The following is an 18944-nucleotide window of genomic DNA, read 5'->3' as shown; positions in this document are numbered from 1 at the left end:
AAAAATTTCTTCTTACATTCTCTGTCCCGAATTTATTTAGAATAGAGCATCATCTATTTTGATTCTCATCTATCCACTTTCCTTATTCTCACCCTCCTTTCCATCATGCTACAGACCAAAGTAGATGGTGGCAGAGTGCCTGGGTACTTTTATGATTTCCAAGAGTGCTCTTAAAAGCTAACATGCAAATTGAAGAGAGGTAATAGCTTCATCTAAAATGAGAGAGAAAGACTTGTGTTCTCACGTACTAGAGCAAAAGCCTTAAAACTTCTCTAGGTACTAGAGAAAAATAAAATAGTCTGCATTTAGACCTGGTGTTAAAGAAAATATTTTTGACAAGGATGGTGAGAAGAAGTCTATCCACTTCACATGCAGGTCTCGCATACAATGTAATTACAAATAACCTCCCACAGGAGTGGCTGCAAAGGTGGCTCTGTGCAATTAGCGGTAATGATGTGTGTTATTTATTACCTGTGTTATTCAATCTTTAGTCTTCAGTTTGTGAACTTCCTTTAGTTATGAAGCTTCATGATTACATAAAAAGAGCTTTGGTGAGGTGGGCATACCAATTTAAAAGTTCTCTTTGTATTATCCGTGTATTGAGTTATATACATAGAATTATACCTATAAATGAGTATACTAACATATTATAGAGTGATAAAGACTAAAAGAACAAATTTACATAAAGTTCCTAGCACAAAGTAGGTCCTCAAAAAATGATGCATTCTTCTGAGATCAGATGAGAGTGTTGACCTGGAGGTATAAACTGAGAATGGAGAGGAAGAAACATCAGGAAGCTACTTCTTCACTCCTTAGAAAATCCTATTTCCTGACCCAGAGGTGGAGAATGGCCTCAAGCTGGAGACAAAAGACTCTGATGTGGTTTTATGCTGGGTTGTGGACCAAATATTCCACTTTACTCAAGATACCATTTCCAAGTCACATACTGTGGTAATTAACGCTGTGTTAGTGACACTTCTGTAATGGGTTACAGATTGTTGCTGTGGTGTGTACAAAGCTTATTGGATAAATGTCTTTAGGAAAGGAAAAGACATTAGTCTCTTAGTGATCAATAGGATAATAAATTGTGCTTTGTTTCTTTACCTGGATTTCATGTTTATCTTTAGAATAAATGTTAGCTTGCTCACTGCTTCTGTGGTTTCAAGGCTTGCAGTGTGGTGAAACACAGAATCTTTTTCTTCACTGTTAGCAAATCCTTAGCTTCTCTGCTGGACAAATAGTCATGTGAGTAGAGAGAACATAAAATCAAAGCAACAAGAAGCTAGGGCAGAGGATTTAGAGGGCAAGCAAGCATGGGCCAGGATTTTGACAGTATTCATCCAGCAGCATGCGAACTCCAAAGAGAACCAGATCTCCAAAGAGAAGTATGTTTTCTACCCACCAAAAACACCCATATTTTCCCCTCCAAGATGCTCAGGACTCTGTGACATTATTTTGGAGGAACTGTCCCTTTATCACGTTGTCAATATTCATAAAATGGCCGGTTTCTGACTACCCAGTACTTAAGAGCAAATACAAGTAACTTTTTAAAATAATAGCAATTTAACTATGTTGTCCATTCAGCTCTAACTCAAATGTAATCAGGACTTAAGATTCTGTAAGAGCCCATATGGAAATGTTTGTCATTAGCAAGGGTATAAAAGGAAGAGAGGAGAGTTTTGTTGTCTCTTTTCCTCTTTGCCTTCTTTTATCAGAGTTTCGTTTATTGAAACAATCAGCTTCCTGACATCCTGAAAGATTGAGCCATAAAGAATGGGAAGAAAGGGCCAGACGTGGTGGCTCATGCCTGTAGTCCTAGCACTTTGGGAGGCCGAGGCCGGTGGATCACAAGGTCAGGAGATCAAGATCATCCTGGCTAACACGGTGAAACTCCGTCCCTACAAAAAATACAAAAAATTAGCCAGGTGTGGTGGCAGGTGCAGTCCCAGATACTTGGGAGGCTGAGGCAGGAGAATGGCGTGAACCCGGGAGGCGGAGCTTACGGTGAACCGAGATCGCGCCACTGCACTCCAGCCTAGGTGGCAGAGCGAGACTCTGTGAAAAAAAGAATGGGAAGAGAGAATGTAAAATAGACCTTTGTAGCTTTTTCTTTTAATTTTCCTCCCTACTGACCCATTCTGAAAGCAAGAGTTATTTATTACATTCTTTGCCCCACTTTGGTTAGCTGGCAGAAATAGAGGTTTCTCTCCTTTTCCCTTTTGCCCCCTAGTAAATAAAATCTGTCCAACATTGATTGTAAATGTAGACAATCATCAACAGATTCTTTGAAATCAAAGTTAAAATTAAACATACTCAAGTGTAGCCAGTAGTCCTCCCAGACGAGAATGTAACATGGAGGCATGGACATTATTTAACAAATATTTATGGTCTTCCTACTATGTGCTAGGCACTCTACTAGCATCTTGAATCAGAATGTAGATATTCAGAAGGAACAATTTCAAACCAGAGAGGAGGACAAATTGCAGGATGATTTTAATTTCCCTCACAAATGTTACAAAGAGTATGTCTTTTTAGTAACCTTCCACACAAATGGGTGTGTTGATGAACACGTGCAGATAAGATGTGCATGTCTTTCACTGAGTTGCATTTATATGCCTCGTTATTTCTACATAAATATACCCAGCCTGGCTTTTGTTCATTGCCATTTAGAGTGATGGTGATTAAAGTAAATACAAATGTACAAATAGGAATGCTTTAAAATAATGGTGTAATCATTACTAATTCATTTTATATTTATTGTAGTATTAGTCCTAATGAACCTTCTTGATATTAATGTGGGTGTTACAAGTACTCTAAAATTTTCACTGTGAGTCAGTATTAATTAAATGAATGGTTATTATTACCTGTTTAATGGGCCTAGGAGGGATATTATTTTGGTGTTTATAAAAATCAATAAGTAATGCCTTAATAGTAAAAGCTTGTTTTTATTCTTTCATGTTGATTATTGGTACTGCTTAATTAATGTGTGCTTATTGTACAATAATATAGTTAGGCAGATTCCAAGCTCATGATATTCCTGTAAGGTCTTCTTTGCCCACCGAAGACAGAGAAAACCATATTAAAATAGCCCTGAGATGGAATAAACTTTTTTGGTAACTCTTTGAAATTGATAGCCCATGTGTGGTTTATACAGAATGCTCTCAATTAACCAATTATTAGAACAATCAGCATATTTTCCTGACAGTAAGTTATATAAGGTGATATAAAAGGGCTTGAAAGCTATAAATTAGCATTTTCTTCTACTCTGCATTGATAGAACATTTTACAGTATTCGAAGGCCTTTCACAACCATTGTTCTACTCAAATTATTATTATCACAAACATTCTTTTTGGTAAGAAGCAATGTACTTAGTTGTACAGTGAAGGATTCAGTTAAGAAACTAATTTAGAAATCTTGTTTTTTGGGCTGAATCCATATGACTTTAGGCCATCCTAAGTATTAGTGTTATTATTTATAAAAGAATACCAAAAGTGCCTACCTCATAGATTTATGAAGCACTCACTCAGTAACTGGCATGTCCTTCACTTCCCATTTGTGTTAACTCCCACAGTTACTATAGACAGTTAGGTGGGGGATGAATGAAGCTGGAGCAGGTTATGGACCTATCTAAGTTACACAGTTGTTGGTAACAGAAAAGGGACACAATGGAAGAAATGCGGAAGGGAGCAGAATAAGGAAGAAAGTGACAAAGCTGGCTGTGGAAACAGCTCCCACAGGCATGTAGGCAGTCAGGAACCAGTTGCAGGAGGGCAGACACTGTCATTTCTACAAGATTCCTTCCTTCCCTGCTGGATGGAGAACAGCAGAGAAGGAAGCACACCCTTGGATCTACTGAAGGCTGGAATACTAAAACTCCAGACCACACAATCTACACGGAGTGAGGAGGCTGTGAGCCAGGATTTCCAAAGGGTACGTCACATGTGGGAATTTACTGCCCAAAGTGGGACTCACTCTTATCAAATTTTATACACCTGAATTAACTAACGATTTGATTTAGCTCATGAGTTAGCATGAAATACTGGAAGTAAAAAGTAATAATTCTTTAACAGTACTTCTCAAACTGTGTTTTGCATAAAATAGGATTACGATAAATGTCAAAATGTATAAGATATATAATTTTAATGACTAGTTTGTAATAAAAAATTATATTAGTCATGAGTATGTGAATATATCCCAAAATTACTATTGTAAAATATTAAAGATTAGTTTTTACTTAATATGAAATACCACATGATGTTTTAAATCTGTACATATACATGACTTTCTAGATTTATATATATCTAGAAATATATATGTATATATGCATACACACATATATGTGTGTGTAGATATACATCAGTTTCTAGATATAAAATATTTATTATAGCAATATATATTACTTCAAAAGCAAAAACCAGACTGATAATTATTTAATAGCATATAAAATGCATTTAATAGAATTTTTAAATTAAAATATGAGTTTAAATTTTACCATATTTTGAAAAATTAACCTTTAATTTTTTGGTAAGAAGCAATGTACTTAGTCGTACAGTGAAGGATTCAGTTGAGAAACTAATTTAGAAATCTTCTCTGCTTCCTTCTCTGCTGTTCTGCATCCAGCAGGGAAGGAAAGAATCCTGTAGAAATTAATGCATCAAGTATTGTTAAATCTCAATACACACATTAAATAAATACTTCACTAATTTATGTTACCAAGAGTTTCATTACATGGTGACTTACAGTATAATTTAAATTATGGTGCAAATTGAAATATTCTTAATATCTAAGCACAAAGAATCAAAAGTAAAAGTGGGAAATTTCACATGGAGAGAAAATTGTAGTTGGTATTGGGTTTTTTCATTTTGTTCTGTAGAGAATACAAGATTTACAAGTCATTTAATATTAAATAAAAATAAGAACCAGATGCTTATTCATAAATAAAGCCAGTATTTTAAATATTGATAAATTACATGTAAATTACATGTAATGGTTTGTTCGCTAGAGTAGCAGTGAAGGGTGAATGGTGGAAGAATAAAAGGGAGGGAAAATAGTGTGAAAGCAGAGAGATAGAAATATGAAAGCTATATTGAGGGACAAAGGAAGTGATGAGAAATGAAGTGTAATTGAAAAGAAGGAAGAAGAAAAAATAAGACATACAGTCATATATTGCTTAATTATGGGGACACATTCTGAGAAATGCATCATTAGGCGATTTTGTAGTTGTGCCGACATCATGGAGTGTACTTACAAACCTTCATGGTATAGGCTACTACACTCCTAGGCTACATGGTATGGCCTATGGCTCCTAGGTTACAAACTGGTATAGCATGTTGCTGTGCTGAATACTGTAGGCAATTGTAACACAATGGGAAGCAAATGTGTACTAAGCATACCTAAACATAGAAAAGGTAAAGTAAAATTAGGATAGTGAAGATAAAAATATGGTACACCTGTACAGAGCACTTACTATGAATGGAGCTTGCAGGACTGAAAGTTGCTGTTGGTGAGTGACTGTGAAAGCCTAGGACATAACTATACATTACTGTAGACTTGGTAGACACTATACACTTAGGCAACACTAAATTTATTTTTAAAGACTGGATGTGGTGGCTCATGCCTGTAATCCCAGCACTTTGGGAGGCCGAGGTGAGCAGATCATGAGGTCAAGAGATCAAGACTATCCTGGCCGACATGGTGAAACCCCATCTCTACCAAAAATACAAAAAGTAGCTGGGCGTGGTGGCACACCTGTAGTCCCAGCTTCTAGGGAGGCTAAGGCAAAGGAATCTCTTGAACCCAGGAGGTGGAGGTTGCAGTGAACCGGGATCGCGCCACTGCACTCCAGCCTGGAGACAGGCGAAGACTGCGTCTCAAAAAAAAAAAAAAAAAAAAAAAAATCAAAAAAATTATCTCTTCAATAATAAATTAACCTTAGCTTAACTTTTTAACTTCATAAACTTAAATTTTAAAAAACTTTTTGACTCTTTTGTAATAACAGCTTAAAACACGTGTTGTACAGCTGCAAATACTTCCATTCTTCATATCCTTATTCTATAAACTTTGTTCTATTTTTAATTTTTTTCTTAAAATTTTAAACTTTCTTTTGTTAAAAGTTAACACTGACACACACACATTAGAATCAGGATCACCAATATCACTGTCTTCCACCTCCACATCTTGTCCCACTGGAAGGTCTTCAGGGGCAATAACATGCATGGAGCTGTCATCTCCTATGATAACAAGGCCTTCTTCTGGAGAAACTCCTGAAGGACCTGCCTGAGGCTCTTTTTGAGGAGGTGTCACTCTTTTCAAAAATACGTCCATGGTGGTTTGCTTGATCTGTTTCTTTTTTTTATCATAGGTTTTTGTAATAATGTATTGTGCTGCTATGTGATGACAACTGTGACATCACTAGGCAAGAGGAAATTTCAGCTCCATTATAATCTTAGGAGACTACTGCCATATATGTGGTCCGTCCTTGACCAAAATGTTGTTGTGGGGCACGTGACTGTGTAGAGAAAGCCTGGTATATTGATGTGGGGGATCCTGTGGGGATTCCCAGATTGGGTTTCAAGAATTAAAAACCTGTTACAGAATTTTGTAATAGACATTAGATGGGAAACCTAATTTGTGTAGCTTTTCAACTATTTTTTCATCATTGTTTGCTGTTTAGAATAATGCAAAAAGTTATTCCCTGGGATTGTAGATCACAAAGCACTATTAAACTCATATTATAGGTAGAAAAAAAAAGAAAAAAGAAAAACATTGGGACACTGTGAGGTTTTCTGACTAGTACAAGTCCAAGCAATGTTGATAATATTTGCAATTTGTAAAACCACTTTCCCATGACAAAGAAAAAGATAAGTGGGGGAAAAGGGGCATCTGTTCAGTTGTTAACACAACGATGGTGGCATCTTTCTATATCTTCCAGGTAAGACTAAGATGCTAAAATAATTCTGGTCTCACTCTATTTCCTGAAGTGCTAAATCTCTCTTACACTTTCATGCCACCAATATTACATTTTTCTTTTGATTCTACCATCTCTCTTTTGAAGACAAATGTGGCAAAGAAAGAACTTAAATGTCCATGTAATCAAAATAGCTATGGGTATTTAAAAATAATTGCTTCCCAGGGATATCTGATTCAGTAATTATTGCATTAAGTTCTGGATCAGATATTTGCTCCTTGGGCAGAGTGGGCATGTGATGTTTTAGAAGCATGAATATTGCTATTGATAAACAAAATGTAGTCTGATAGGGTTACATATGAGAACACGCAGTGTCTCTGTAGCCACGTACGGAGCTGTGATATCCACACTCAGCAACAACGACACTTGGGCCTTGTGACATTCCTGTTGTTTTCCTCATCCACGTTCAGGGTTACATGATGTAGAGTCAATATCAAAAGTATAAATAAATAAATTGATTAAAAATTATTTTTAAAACCTGGGTAAATCTGCAATCTTCTAGTTCACTGTGAGTTTCTCATTAAATCTGTGTCATAGTCATACTTTAAACCATGTTTGTTCTTGGTTTCCTTGGTTCTGTTTTTTTAATAATGCTTTTATTTTTCCACTGTTCTCAGATGAACAATACCCCTTCCTTTCATACTTGCTACCTGCTTACTATGTTATTTAGAGCAAATTAACAATATGCTCTGAGCTTTTAGGTTTTTTTTTTTCTTTATGAGTAGGTGTCATGGTATTTGTCAAAAATATTTTTGGTGACTGTTAAATGCATAATCATGTATACTCTTTTGGCCAGGACCTGGCACACAGTAGGTATTCATCCCTATTCCTGGTAGCTAAGTGTTAGTGTGCCTCCTTTGTTTGCATTACTAATGTACTTTTATAACTCATGATGGACAGAAAAGATAACATAGGCTATTACTGCTGCTTCCACCAAGAGCAAATGAAAAGAGGACAGATTCCTCCACTGGGTAGATGCCGCAGATACAATAATAAATCGTTTAGAGAGATTTGCCTTTTGCAAGGTACTTCCACATTGCTCCTCATGGAGATCTGACACTTGGATCTAATATGTACATGGTCATTCACCATTAATACCTACCCTGAGGCCTCTCTATTGCTGTCAATTGGCACAGTCTGGATTCCATGATGTACACTGTGGATGCTGGATCTTCGATGCAGCCTCTTCAGCAGTTCCTTGGGCTTTGCACCACCTATCTTCCAACAAGTTCTCTGTGTTTTAAATGAGCCAGCTTGGGTGGAATGCCTTCTGGAAGAATTGGCAATTGCAGTGACTCACAGAAATTTTAGAGTTTATTTTTCGTTGTCTTGTTAAGTTTAGCCTAAAGCTGCCTCCTTACATATTTGAAATTTGGCCTAAAGGTTTCTTCTCACATAGTGAACTGTGACCTAACTGGATGTATAAACAGACTATTACCTGGTTTTGTAACAAGTAGCAGAGTCTCAGCCAATCACAGGCAGTCAACTGTTCCAACTGTGTTCACATAAGGCAAGCACTAAGTTGTACACCTCACTTTTGTTTGCTGTACTTCACTTTCCTTCTTCTGTCTTAATTGTTATTGGACCATGTGGTAGCCCCAGAGCTACTCTGAATTTATTTTGGTTCTAGGGGCTGCCTGATTTGTTACTAGTTTTTGCTCAATTAAACTCTGTTAATTTTAATTTGTCTTGAGTTTCTTTTCCTAACAGTTTGCATAATAATTTGCCACGTAAAGTACTGTTTTGTCTTGTGAATTATTCTTCCTTCATATCAATGAAGTGGCAAGCTGGAGAAAGAATGTCACAATGAAAATCAAATAATTTATCCACAGGCTGAATTACTTGGTCACTGTTTTATAAATACTCTTAAATATAGGATAATGGAGATACAGAATTTTAGAGTGAGGGAGGCATTAAAAGCCTTGATTTACTCTAGCTGTTGATCCAATGATTGACTCTCCCTCCACCCAATCCAGGTGAAGCAGCAGTCTTGCTAGCATTGTGCTAGTTCAGAAGCAAACACCACTTCAGTGACCCCCTACACTCAGTTGGTCACCGAGAGTTGACTAATTAGCTACTAGATCTTGTGCGACCATCAGGGATAAAATGGTTTCAGGCTATTATATCCAGTTCCTGAAAAATGCCTCTCGTAACGCTCAATTTAAAAATTCATGATAGTACAAAAACAATGAAATCTTATAACATTAGAAACTGAAGCTTACAGTCAGCGATTTATTGGAGTCTGGGAGGAATTTTTTTAGTTACAGAGTTAATTAGTTTCTCTTTCACTTTTCAAGTCTGTTTGAGCTGACTTTCTGAACCTAATCAGTGTCCTTTGGATACTTTACTCTCTGAAATAGAACCAGGTAGCTGAGCAGGTACAATGGAAGGAAGGGCTTCTCCCCACTGTTTGACTGTCTTCGTGATACAGGGTATCCACAAATTATAAGCACTGTATTTGCTCCAGGGTGTTCAGTGACCAGATATGGTGCTTCTTTTTATACAGCCACTCAAAGATCACATTCCTCAATAGGCAATATACTTAAGGCACTGAAGGCAGCGAGAGATACAGACAGTCAGGAGGAAAATGAAGACTGGACCCTGTTATTTGCTATTCTGATGAAGTTTTCATTCCTGTGTACACTATAGGCTATTGTTTTGCCTGTCCAGAATCCAGGTCACCTTTTCGGTAGTACCTTCTCTGCCTTTTCTCCCCCTCAATCAGTTCTCATTCCAGGTAAGGACACAGGGCCTAGACCTGTTCATTAAAGGCATTCCATTCCTCTGGTGTCAGCAATTCACTTAGAGAGGGTCATGTGACCCATCTAAGTAAGCAGGACTTATTTCTAGGACTTAGGTTGGAATCACTGGGAATGAGAAGCCTTCTTCTTCTTAGGGTAGCAAACCTGGCAGGAAGTGAGACTGGAGCTGATTTTGGCCTTTCCGAGAATTGTGAAGAGTGTTTCAGAGAATTAAGCCAACACAGAGGATAGTAGAGTCAGGAGATGGAGAGGCAACTTACCTGGATCTAGCCATGCCTGAAGACTGACCTTGCTTTTCAATTTCTTGAATCAAGCAGTGCCCTTTCATTTAAGTCTGTTAGAAACCCACTGGCAAACAAAATATTCACAATTGACACGTTATCTTTCTCATCTCAGCTCAAGTATGACTTCCTCAGTGGAGTCTTCTGTGACACAGCCATAGCCTCTTTCTCCTGGTTTGGCCCTGGATAGATCGAGTTCCTCTGTTCTGTGCTCTCATGAAATGGTGTTCGTCTCTTTTTTTTTTTTTTTTTTGAGGCGGAGTCTTGCTCTGTCGCCCGGGCTGGAGGGCAGTGGTACGATCTCTGCTTCCTGCAAGCTCCGCCTCCCGGGTTCACGCCATTCTCCTGCCTCAGACTCCCGAGTAGCTGGGACTACAGGCGCCCACCAACATGCCCGGCTAATTTTTTGTGTGTTTTTTTTAAGTAGAGATAGGGTTTCACCATGTTAGCCAGAATGGTCTCTGTCTCCTGACCTCGTGACCCACCCACCTCGGCCTCCCAAAGTGCTGGGATTACAGGCTTGAGCCACCGTGCCCGGCCCTCACTGTGAGATTTTATATCAATGTGTATGATTATTGGGTTAAAATTTATCTTTCCTCTAATCATAATGATAATGACGATGATGGTGATGTAATATGTATTGAGACCTAAGCATGTTTCAGGCATTGCTCTAATTGCTTGTATTGAACATAAACTCTTCTCACACTTGAAAACTGAGAAGCCGAGATATAGATGTTCCTACCTCAGACCAACAGGGAAATGCTAATCAACAGTGGAAATTGGATTGGGGCATGGAAAAATAAATCATCAATTCATTCACAGCACGAGACGTGAGAATGGGTCTGAGAACCTAAAAGTGGATGTTACGAACACAGGCAAAGGCAAATACAAAGTATACATGGGTTTATATGTGTAGAGTCATCCTAAATCAAGGAGGAATTAAAAATAAATACAAATCAATAACATGAGACCTTTGGGGAAAAAAAGATTTTGACTTGAGTAAAATGAAGTATTATTATATCAAAGTCTCAGAGGAAATTACGTCATTTAAATGGTTTGTTACAGGAAATAAAAAATAGACTTCTTGTTTTCAACAAGACAGACAAATTCAAGGTCTCTATAGAAAAATAACAAAAAATCGGCCGGGCGCAGTGGCTCAAGCCTGTAATCCCAGCACTTTGGGAGGCCGAGGCGGGCGGATCACGAGGTCAGGAGATTGAGACCATCCTGGCTAACACGGTGAAACCTCGTCTCTACTAAAAAATACAAAAAACTAGCCGAGCGAGGTGGCGGATGCCTGTAGTCCCAGCTACTCCGGAGGCTGAGGCAGGAGAATGGCGTGAACCCGGGAGGCGGAGCTTGCAGTGAGCTGAGATCCAGATCCGACCACTGCACTGCAGCCTGGGCGACAGAGTGAGACTTCGTCTCAAACAAAAAATAAAATAAAATAAAATAACAAAAAATCATAAGGAGAGATCAGAATTAGATTGTAAAAGTTAGGCTGACATGCAGAATGAAACTTTAAAAGGCAGATGCTTGAAATAACAAAGTAATTATAATAATAAAATAAAAATTAAAAACCATGGAAACCAAAAAGAAAAAATCACAGAATTAAAATCCATATTGGAAACGCAAATGAGCAGAATTGATCTTAGAAAACTGTCTCATTTATGTAACAAATCAACTTGAAAGCCTCTTCCAGGATGATGATGAGGAACAGGTAGACACTGCAAGCAGGCACTTTTGGCTGGCTGACCAACCCCATCCTTCACCCCCTTTCCCAACCACTGACCAGCTGGGGGTGGCATGTGACCAGTTCTGGCCAATGAGGCACAAAATTGGTTCCTAGACTACCTCCATGACAAATAAAAAGGCAGAACCTCTCTGGGAGAAGGCCTGCTTCACTTTTTTGCTCTCCCCACCCCATTTCCTATTTGGAACACAGTTACCATACCTGTAGTTACAGCAACCATTTTAAAACCAAGAGGCCACAAGTCAGCATGCTAAGGCTGGCAGAGCAAAGAGATAGAATGAGCCTAACATACTGATGTTATTTTATAGTCATTGTGATGCAGGATTTTTTGCTCTTTAGTTCAGCTAAAATCTGGGTTCTTGTCTAACAACCAGGAAAAATTAGGCACGCGGACATACTGAAAGGTGAAGAGAGTGGAATTTATTAAAAGAAAGCTCTCAGTAAAAAAGAGAGGGTCCTGCCAACAGGCTCCTACCTCACAGATTGAATACTAAGAGGCCAGACTCCTCCCCACTGCATAAGGTGTGAATTCTCAATGGCTCCACCCTATTTTCCCAGTGTGCAGGTGGATCCCCAGTCCGTTGCACACATGCCCAGAGAAGGCTCTGGGAAGTTTCCTCATTTTCACAAAAACATCTGATGTAAACACTTGGGGTGGGTTGGAGACTCTCTAGGGACCCCTGCTTCTTTGCCTCCTGCGTCTATCAGCTTCACTGGTCATAACCTGCCAGTCGCCGGACTTCTTGGTGTGTGAAATATACAGCCCTATTTGTTTAATCCACTCTTTTGCTATATATTCTGTTATTAATGTCTGAACACATTCCTAACTGATAAAGACTAAAAAATTACAAGATAGGAAAGTAGACATGGAAGACAGAGAGGTTTAAGAATACCAGAATTTTCTAATTAAAAACCAGAGGAAACAGAAGAAACAATCAAAATTATGATAGAAGAAAATTTGCCTGACAAAGAAAATATGAGCCAGATGATCTAAACATGCCATCGTGTATCAGCCCCAAAAATAAACATTGATTCACTTCAAGATACAGATGGGAATTTTTTTTAATTTTAAAAAAGAGAAAAAACTCTACATGAATCAAGTTAGAAAAGCAGATCATCTAAAACACAATTAAACATTAGAAATAGTCTCCAGTACTTCATCTCTGCAAAATCAAATTCCAGAAAAAATGTAGCCATGCCCATAGTCATATTAACAGCTCTGATTTAAATTAAAAACTCAGAGAAATTTTTGCTTGTGAAGACAACAGAAATATATCTAGATAGGTAAAGGCTCAGGAACAAAGGCACCATTTTCATATCATTATCAAAGGAAAATGTTTTTGCAAGATACATCCAACTTATATAAAAAGAATTAAAAAGTAGAAAACTGGGAAAATTGGAATGATAGATAATTCTCAATGAGCCTTTAAATAAACTAAACACGTAGAGTAAGGGTTGGAAAGGTGTACATAGGATTTTAAATAAACAGCCTAAGTAATTTTGAAAATTACTGTTTCAAATGCAGTTTCTTAAGCAGAGTCCCCACTTCCCCTTACAGCGGTTGGCTGTATATCTGCCACTCTAGTTATCTTTCCTCCATCAAGAGAATGATTTGAGGAAGAATGTGTCCCTCTAGGGTTTAGTCTCTGGTGCTGCTTTAATTATCTTCTTGGTTAACACTGGTTCTCTATCGTTACTCCCATTGTGGCAGGCATCAAAATACCAGCTTTTTGTTTTTTTGTTTTTTTGGAGCTCAGACATGGATTCTTTGGAGGGCATCCACAATGTATTATCCATGTCTTTCATTTTCTGTATTCTGATTGATATCTGGGGCCTTCCTGAAAGTGGAGAGACCTTCCCTTACATAGTTAGCCAATTCCTAGAGATGATAAGCAACTCCCTGGCTTAGAAACATGCAAACTGCTTAATCCAGAGCCCACACCCAATCATTTCCTTTATGGGACTCTCACAACCCAGACCACTATCCATCTGCCCTACTCACACCAAGGCCAGGTACCAGACAACTAGGGAGAGCCCCGACACTCCAGAGCCCTCTGAAATTATTTAAACTAGTCAGTCCTGCTTACCCTGCTTTGTGTTCCTTTCCATGGAAATTACAATAAAGGCTTTTGCTTGAATTTCCTCCAGCTCCCTCTGCCTTCTAACTAACCCTGGTGCTTCCCCATGTGCACCCCACCAACCCTCCCTGCCATGTAGTGGTTATGCTCCCTGTTCCTAGGGAACTGTGAGTATAATAAACCTTTTTCTTCATAAGAGCAATTTACATGTCTTTGTGTCTTACCATGTCTGAGTAAAACAAATCCCAGACACTCTTAAAACACATAGGAATCTCCTTACCACGTTATGCCCTGATATGGGTGATGCGTTCTCTGGCTGAGCTTTGGCATCCCTCATTTTTTAACCTCTTGTTGATATCTGTTAATCCCTACTGGCTTCCCTTTTGTGCAGAGTCCAATCACAAGCACCTGAGCCCCCGTGACAGGCACACTCCACCAAGCCAGCTGGCACAAGTGCAAGATTCTCCCTGCGGCAGCCCTTGCTTTCATGCATAGGTAACTTCAGCCAGTCTCGGGCCTTCTGAGCTCACCAGGTCAAAAACAAGCACCCGTCTCTGCACTTGGGGGCACATATCACTCACCAAATGTATTTCCTGGCTCATGGTGGCAACTGCAGGGCTCAGCCAGGCAAGGGGTTTCCTGTCTCCCCTCATGTAGATCCTGCCCGTCTTTTTTTTTTTTTTTTTTTTTTTTTTTTGAGACGGAGTCTCGCTCTGTCGCCCAGGCTGGAGTGCAGTGGCGCGATCTCGGCTCACTGCAAGCTCCGCCTCCCGGGTTCACGCCATTCTCCTGCCTCAGCCTCCCGAGTAGCTGGGACTACAGGCGCCCACAACCGCGCCCGGCTAATTTTTTGTATTTTTAGTAGAGACGGGGTTTCACCGTGGTCTCGATCTCCTGACCTTGTGATCCGCCCGCCTCGGCCTCCCAAAGTGCTGGGATTACAGGCGTGAGCCACCGCGCCCGGCAGATCCTGCCAGTCTTAAGGCAGTTCTCTTAACTCCTTCTAGTTTGGCTAGAATAAGGGGGAAATGACACAGCCGTTAGGTCCATAATGCCCAAATTCAATGGCTGTTTTCACTTTCTTTAAATGGAGATGGGTAATAGGGAAGACGAACACTGATCATTCAATACAAGTTCTGTTAACTTTTAGTAAATGAGCATGGGCTACCTAGTACTGCTGTTTAGAATGTAGAAGTACTTTTTCCTAATGACCTCAGCTTTGGGGGCCTAAACTACAATTTCAATACATGAGGAAAAATTCTGTCATGTATCCTGTACCCCAACACCGTAAGAAGACTCACCATTGTGGTGAAGTTTAATATAATGAGCCTGTGAGCTATTTGAATCTTAAATAAGCAGTTTCTGCCTTCATCAGATCCCTAGCACTGGTGATATTTTCAGACACTTTTCATTTAAAGGTTCCATGGCATTTTTTCTAAGGTGGATGAATACAATACCAAATAATTTACCTCTCAACAATCACATTAAAATTCACAACACAATTCTTTAATTACCACTTCAATCTAATTCTCTCAAAAGTTTGTCCTAATTGCATTGTTGACATGTACAGATGCAAATAAGATGTTGGTTGTTTCCTTGTAGCAAATGACTGTTTCTAATCTGTACCTATCTATTCTCTTGCTAGAAAGCTTGGTGGGGGTTCACTGAACCACTGAAAGTTGTCTATCACAGATGATATGGCTGAACTCGGAATGCAAAGAGCACATCATCTGCCTTTCCACCTCCATACATACACCCACATGCAGCAAAGAAATGTCCACAGATAAGGCAAGGAATAGCAGAATATTCCCTGTGGACAGGCAGGACGGAAGTGCGAATTGGACATTTGCGGAGCAGCAGTTGCCAGAAGGTATGTGAAACAAACAACCCCCAGCTGCTATGCTTTGCTTTTGTAAAAAGATCTTAAGGTTGTTTCACAAACACAGGTGTGAGAAGCAAGAAAGAGAAAGAGAGGCAAAGAGGGGGAGGATGATATATGGTAAACTAGCAGCCACAAATAGCATGGTTACTCCTTTAGGGTAAAAATAGATGCCCTGATATGGTGAGGGGCATCTGCTTCATTCCCCTTAGCTATTTCTATCGATGCCTGAGGGGCACACCGCAGCTTGGACAGGTATAGATGTATGTTGGGAACAGGGCCGGGGTGACTCGGGGTGGGGTCTGGTTAAAATGCATTTTGTTTTTTTTGGCTCGGGCCAGCAATGGATGATTTATAATTTGTAAAATTACCTCTCTTTAAAATCATGTTTATATTCCTACAGGGCATGAGTAGGAATAAACATTTCCTATATGAATTTATATATATATCCCCTCGCAGGGCACATATTTGTTACTTAGTTTATTTCACTTGACATATTTTGTCCCTCTGCAAAATATCTTTGTTGTGGAATATTTTTGCAAGTGTGCTATAGTCACAAAACTTGTGAAACTTCTATTTTTCCAATCATTATGTGGATTTGAAATTTACTTTTGCAAGTTGAACTATGTGAATGGCCCAAACAAAATTTTGTTTTGTAGATCAGGAATCAGATCTGGATAAAAGATATCATAATAATCAGATTTTCTTCTAACTTCCTCCTGAGGAATCTTTGAGTGGTGACACAATTCTGATTCTTTAATACTTCAGTGAATTATTTCTTTCATTAGATGGACATTTTGAAGATTGTTCCACTTATTTTCATTAAAACCTCCTGGAGCAGTCAGGTTTATGGAAATAAAGCTGTTTAATAATTAGGGAAGAAGAAAGTAACTTCGTAAGTGAACAAATTGTCTCGACAAATTTTGGAATAATTCATGTTCTCTCCAAATGTTTTAAAAATTAGGATTGCAAATTGGCATGTTGTCAGCATGTTATTTGTTTATACTGAAGAGGGTCTTCAATACCTCAGATGGTAGAGTTTCAAAAGGACAGAGATTTATTAGCTTCTTCCCCAGTCTACTCTTGGCAGATATTTGCATTTTTGCATTTTAGTTTGCTGAGCATCTATTCCCCTTTGTATGATAGCATCCCAATTTTCCTTAACAGAAGGACCCACTTTAGAATTGCAGATAAAATATAGGACTCCTAGTTAAATCTGAGTTCAGAAAATTAATAGATAATATGTTAATGTAAATACGTCCCAAATATTGCAGAGGACATACTTATACTAACACATTATTAATTGTTTATCTGAATTAAAGTTTAACTGGGCAACTCGTATCTTCATTTGGTGAATCTGACAATTTTGGCCCTTTTCCACTCTCAGGACATCTGATTCCAGTGCCCCATTCAGCTTCAGGGGCAAGCATGTAACCCAGACTTGCTTAATCGTGTTAAAAACATCTCACAGCCTGGCGTTGTTTTCAAAGTAAAACCCAAAACACCTCCATTTAATTTTTAAGGTTTTCCTTAAAGTGGTGTCTTCAACTCCAAATCATATTTCCCTTCTCTACCAGTCCAGCAACTATCCATGCTCACTGCACTTTTTGGCCTGGGCTTCCTATATACCCTCATCCAGCCTTCTCAACTCAGATGGCCTCTGGCCTCCTTCTCTGCTGTGTGCTTTCCTAAGCCCTATACATCCTCTCAGCTATATACATCTATCACCTTTTCTTGACTTCCAAAGCACTTAAAAGTCTATATCTTTCATTTAATGACTGATTGTCTTATATTGCCCTGTAACTGCTTTTTTTTTTTTTTTTTTTTTTTTTTTTTTGAGACGGAGTTTCGCTCTTGTGGCCCAGGCTGGAGTGCAATGCCGCGGCCTTGGCTCACTGCAACCTCTGCCTCCCAGGTTCAAGCGGTTCTCCTGCCTTAGCCTCCTGAGTAGCAGCTGGGATTACAGTCGTCCACCACCATGCCTGGCTAAATTTTTTGTATTTCTAGTAGAGACAGGGTTTCACTGTGGTGGCCAGGCTGGTCTCAGACTCCTGACCTCAGGTGATCCGCCTACCTCGCCCTCCCAAAATGCTAAGATTACAGGCATGAGCCACCACGCCGGGTCTTAATGCTTAATGACCATGCACCATATTTTCCTAGCCGTATTTAAGGTCCAGAATGGCAGGAATGTGTCTAAAAGATGGCAAATGTGAAAAGATAAGAAGTTTAAGGATGGCTGACTTCTGATTCTAATAATGAGGGGTTCTAGTTAATTCAAACCAACTGTTCTAGTGAGGACTACTTGAAAACCTGGAGTAAATATTTTCAAAGTTTGGTTTAATAGTTAGTCTAATATTTAAGCAAAGATAGAAAATCTGAAGCTCGGAGAAGTTAAAGTAAAAAATTGAGAGCTAGAAACTATAATAAAAGGATATATAAGTTTTAAAAAAGAACTAGAGAATTTTAGAAAATTAAAATGACCGAAATAAAGAACTCAGTTGATGGATTTAATAACACATTTCATGCCACAGAAGAGAGGATTGGTGAACTACCAGATAAATCAGAAGAAAATGTTTAAACTGAAAAATGGAGTAACAGAAGATGGAAATTAGAAAAGAAGGGATATAAGACATAAGAGAATATAGGGAGAAAGCCTAATATGAGTAACCATAGTCCAAGAAGAGAAAGACAGAGAAAATGAAACAGTTGAAATATTTGAAGGGATAATGGCCAAAGCATTTACAAAACTAATACCAAGCTTGATTAAAAATAATTAAAATTTTTATCATCACAAATTACATAGTTGTGTACATAGAAAAAAAGCTACCTTCAATATTAGAATTAATAAGTTTAGCAAGTTTGCTGGTTATATATCTACATATAAAAATGAATTGTATTTCTACATACCAGTACCAAACATTTGGAAAAATAAAATTTTAAATTCTTAATTTCTGTGATGCTTTACAATAGTATCAAATTATTACATTTCTAGAGTTAAACACAAAACTCTTTTTAAAATGTGTAAGATCCAAATGTACAAAACTGGCAAAAATTATTAAGCAAATGAGTACCTACGTAAGTGGAGGAAAATACCATATTCATGCATTAGAAGACTCATGTTGCATAGATAGCATTTTTTCCCAAATTGACCTATAGATTTAATACTTTCACAAAATCTCATTAAGCTTCTTATGTGTGTATATGTAGTTTGTGAAAATTGAGA

At 38.5% G+C, this 18944-nt stretch overlaps 1 long non-coding RNA gene across 1 annotated transcript in view; it reads left to right on the top strand.

The window, feature by feature from the left end:
- The first annotated feature begins 1265 nt into the window (after positions 1 to 1265).
- LINC02906 (long intergenic non-protein coding RNA 2906) overlaps positions 1266 to 18944 on the top strand; it is a 34465-nt gene continuing 16786 nt past the window's right edge. The window contains exon 1 of the long non-coding RNA XR_013396841.1: positions 1266 to 1385. This is a non-coding gene — a long non-coding RNA (long intergenic non-protein coding RNA 2906). The remainder of the gene's footprint in view (positions 1386 to 18944) is intronic.

Source organism: Macaca mulatta, chromosome 8 (assembly GCF_049350105.2).
Source record: "Macaca mulatta isolate MMU2019108-1 chromosome 8, T2T-MMU8v2.0, whole genome shotgun sequence".
In the NCBI taxonomy this organism is placed as follows: domain Eukaryota; kingdom Metazoa; phylum Chordata; class Mammalia; order Primates; family Cercopithecidae; genus Macaca; species Macaca mulatta.
The sequence above is the reverse complement of the archived record's forward strand: the minus strand, read 5'-3'. Positions and strand labels throughout refer to the sequence as shown.